The 4,639-nt window shown below is 35.4% G+C and overlaps 1 pseudogene; it reads right to left on the bottom strand.

Annotated features, from left to right (window-relative positions):
* Window positions 1-1,098: 1,098 nt before the first annotated feature.
* Window positions 1,099-3,165, bottom strand: LOC120174112 (annotated as a pseudogene).
* Window positions 3,166-4,639: the final 1,474 nt, after the last annotated feature.

Here is a 4,639-nt window from a genome sequence, read left to right as displayed (position 1 = left end):
TTTCCTGGCTTTTCATCTTAACAATGAGGGCACAGTTGGCCATGTAGTAGTAAAATTTATGTAATTATAACTGGTTTCTCTTCTCTTTGAAATATAATTACTATTTTTGGCTTCATTTCTTATATATTGGTGGTAAAATGTTTAATTCCAATTGCGGATTTAGGATATTTTGTGGCATGGCACATCTAATTTAATTATTCATGTTATTTATATTTCATCTTCTTCCTGTTGTATTTCTTATATATTTATGAAATATTTATATTTTTTCATGCCACATCATACCCAATTATCCATGACTTATTTATGTTTATTTTATATAATTTCCTTTTAATTATAAAACAAATATTTATTATTTTCATGTCACATCATACCCGATTATCCATGACTTATATATGTTTATTTTATAGAATTTCCATTTAATTATAAAACAAATATTTACTTAAAAAATTATATCATTATATATATATATATATCTCATAGGAAGATATAGTTTTTTTGAATTATTCACTAGTATCTGATCTATTGATCGATTAATCCAGATAGAGTATTGCAGAGGCGATAGCGACACTCTCAACCCAGTTTACTCTATTCGCAAAAGGCAATAGCGACACTTTCAACCCAGTTTGCTTCATTCGCAAAAGTCAAGATTTGAACCCTTAACCTTGATTAAGGGACTTAGTGTCTCATCTCACTAAATCAACTGGTTGTTAGTGGAAAATATAGTTAATTGTTGTATATTTAAAAGATTCTATTAAAAGTTAATTTGATTTTCGAAGCATATCGAGGGGCTTATTCTAAGATATTTCAAATAATTCAAACAAAAATAGCGATGCTTGTGATTATATTATTTATATAATAGGTTTTTTTGGGGACTAAAATAGAAAATAATACACCTAAAGATTCTTCAGAAAAAGGAATGCCCAAGTAAACTATCATACAACATAATAATTTTATAGTTTTGTGTAATATTAAAGACATGGAAGCCTACAGTAAAAAAGGAATGCAACTGAAAGGATATTCCTGACCATTATATACAGCAAAACCAGAAAGTAGAGGCCCAAAACTCGGGATCTCTAGCTGGAAAACTGGGAAATAGGCTCAAGTTCTCTTGTTAGGTTCGAAGACATACTAATCAGTGATTCTTCGATCGGTAATAACTCGGGGAATTCTTTCTTCAGCTTGGATGCATCCATTTCATTATTGCTTCGAGGAGCAACTATTACCTTGGCTTGTTCTTCCAATGTGAAGTTCACCCACTCAAACTTGGGGTTTATGTATGTTTTGTACATCTCCAGGATCTCGTTGTGGCTCACAACCCCGGGATTCGTAAAGTTCCATACGCCTCTCAAGTTCCTCTTTGCCATCTCAATCGAGATCGGTAGAAGTTCGTCCAAGATTGTCATGCTGTTGGGTATGTTGACCAACTTGCTGTAGAGTTGGTGACGAAGTTGCGTGGGTTGTTTAGGTCGGATGAGATCGGCATTCGAAGTCTCAGGGTTCACACATTGTCATATTCTTTCAACAGCTCTTCAACCTAAACAAGATGGGAAGATATTATGAGCATTCAAGACATAAACTGATAGACGAGCTGTATATCAAATGAACTAAATCCGGTGTAGTTACCATAGCCTTGGTTTTGGAATAGAAGGAGGCGATAAAATTTGGGTTTTCTTCCTCTTTGAAGCCAATCCCTGAGCCTTGAGGATGTGCAGCATTGTACTCGAATATACAGCCGGTAGCGAAATTCATCATCAAGAGTCTGTGTTGTGTGCAGACATCAGCCAAGTTCAAGGTCCCAGCCACATTGGTGCGAATTGTCTGGGTTTTGTGAGATTCACACCAATCAACATTGGGTCTACCAGTCACACCAGCGGCATTGAAAACATGGGTTGGCTTTATATTTTGAATATTTGCCACAAAACGATGATCGATCCTCCAAGCGTCCTCGTCCATACTGAAAGGGAATACCTTGTTTCTCACATAACTTGCCTAGTAAACCTCCAATCCAGCCGGTCCTGCCGTAGATCAAGAACATCAAGGCCGGTTTAGGGGACCTTTCGGAGGTGGGAACTATCAATCTGGGAGTCATAGGATCGCTCGTAAGTTATCCGTCTTCGGAATCATAGTGTCTACCACCAGGCATCATCAGCATTCTTGGGTGTGGAAGCAGAGCACCAGACACGTTTCCCCACCAATTGGCATTTTTGGTGTACCATTCTATAGTCTTTTTCAAGCCCTCTTCCCATACAGTTCGCTCGGACCATCCCAAGACCTTCAGTTTCTGATCATCAAGAAAATACCTCTGGTCATTGAATGGTCTGTTATCAACCAACTTGATGCTCGTCTGGGGATCCATGGAGAAAAGTATGCATATATCTTTGGCTACATCAATCACTCTCCTTTCCTTCTTGGTTCCAATATTATAAACATGGCCAACTTCACCCTTGTGAAGAATGACTTCAAATGCCTGTGCCACATCCTCACAGTACAAGTAACTCCTCACATTCGAACCATCCCCATGAATCGGAAGAGTCTCCCCCCTCATTGCTAAGAGAATGAACTTTGGAATTAACTTTTCAGGGAATTGATTGGGACCATAAACATTGTTTCCACGGGTTGTAATCACCGGCAATCCATATGATCTACCGTATGCCATTACAAGCACTTCGGCACCGGCTTTCGTAGCAGAGTACGGGTTTGTTGGGAGAAGTTGGGAAGCCTCATGGTTACCTACAACAGCATCCTCATCTGTCTCCCCATAAACCTCATCTGTACTCACATGGATGAACCTCCTGATCTGGCCAGTGACTTTGCAGGCTTCAAGTAACACATGTGTGCCATAGATATTGTTCTTGGTAAACTCGAAACTGTTTCCAAATGAGTTATCAACATGAGCCTGGTCCGCAAAATGCATTATTGTGTCGATAGACTCGGCGACCAGGAGGTAGTTAACAAGGTCAGGACTGCCGATGTCCCCCTTCACAAACTTAAATTTGGAGAGGACTGGGATGGAAGCAGGTTTTTCAGGTTGGAGCAGTAATCAAGCTTGTCATGCACAACGATCTTGTAACCAGGGTAGTTCCGAATGAGCCGATTAGCCACATGGGATGCAAAAAAACCAGCAGCCTCAGTTATGAGGATGTTCTCGGGGGTATAAGTAGTCATTCTCAAACCAATTCTATAACAAGGAAAAAAAACCTTAAAAACATATCTGCCGAAAACATAAGTTGATCATGCCATCAAACGCAATAAGATCATATCCATTTGAATTTTGATCTTATCAATGGAGTAAATTCGATTAAAAGATGGTTTTATGATTGATCTCTGCATTATCTGTCCAAATGAATCTGATATCAGTAATTACACCAAGAAACAAATGTCATGTTTCTTTTTATTTCTTTCATCGTGTAATAATAGAAAATTAAGAAGTTAACAGGCGACCGAAGCTCGGAAATTTGTTCTCGTTTAACAGCATGTCTAAGAAAATTAATAAATACCCAGATCATAAAACGGCCTCAATTAATACAAATGAAACCAAACTTTCAAAGAAACACAATCGTTGATCAAATTTGACATAGAAAAAGGGAAGAAACTTGACTTAGAAGATGAAGGGAAGAAATCAATCAAAATCCAGATAGAGAAATAGACGCACAAATTTTAGAGAGAGGGAAAAAAGAGTACCGAGGGAGAGGGAAATTGTGGAAACTTCATGTATATATAGGGTGTGTAAACAAAAGAGGGAAGAGACGGTTAAGGGGAGCCATGAAAAATAACATAAATGATGTCTGTCTTTGGATTATATAATTGACTGGTTTATTGTTTGTTTTGTTGAGTCCTGAGATTAATATGGAAATTCTATAGTACGATAGTATTAATAAACGGTTAAGAAAAAATACTATTGAAAATGTTATTATTTTTTTAATATTTTTGATAAAAAAATTACTTAAAAAATTACTATTTTTACTGAAAATGTTATTATTGGACACTTTATCGAGTTTGATAATATATCTGGTAAAGCGTTACCTAAAACATTAGCTTTTCTACCGGATATATTACTAACCCCGGTAAAACATCCAATAATAACATATCCGGTAGAAATAATAATTTTTATATAATTTTTTACTAAAAATATTAAAAAATAATTATATTTCTTATAGCATCGTAATATTAACCGTATATTTGACTCACACGTGATACTTCCCCAATAGGGTTCGTTGGGAACTAAAACGAATGTTGGGAAGTACGATGTCAGTGAAGGAAATGCATGCCCTACGTTTTGGATTTATTTTCCTTTTTTTTATGATTTCATGTTACGTATTCATTAGAACCTAAAACATGATGGAATATCACTTAATTATGTATTTAGAAATAAAAAGATTTTTTATTAATCTAGATTAAGTGTAATATAGTATTTGTTTAAAGATAATTATTAACTTTTTGATATTGAATGCTCAAACTTTTGACATCTATGGTGCTCTAATCGAGGTCCTCAAAGAATTACAAAATTTATTTATCACAAAGGTCAATTGCTTCATGCAAAAATAAAAATATTATTTAAAGAAAATTATAAACACATTATTTAATTAAAAATATTATTATAATTATTTTTTTGTCATTAAATACTATATGGAATAATAAC

This window comes from Hibiscus syriacus, unplaced genomic scaffold (assembly GCF_006381635.1).
Source record: "Hibiscus syriacus cultivar Baekdansim isolate YM2019G1 unplaced genomic scaffold, ASM638163v2 tig00112000_pilon, whole genome shotgun sequence".
In the NCBI taxonomy this organism is placed as follows: Eukaryota; Viridiplantae; Streptophyta; class Magnoliopsida; order Malvales; family Malvaceae; genus Hibiscus; species Hibiscus syriacus.
This window is presented reverse-complemented; position numbering and strand designations above follow the sequence as displayed.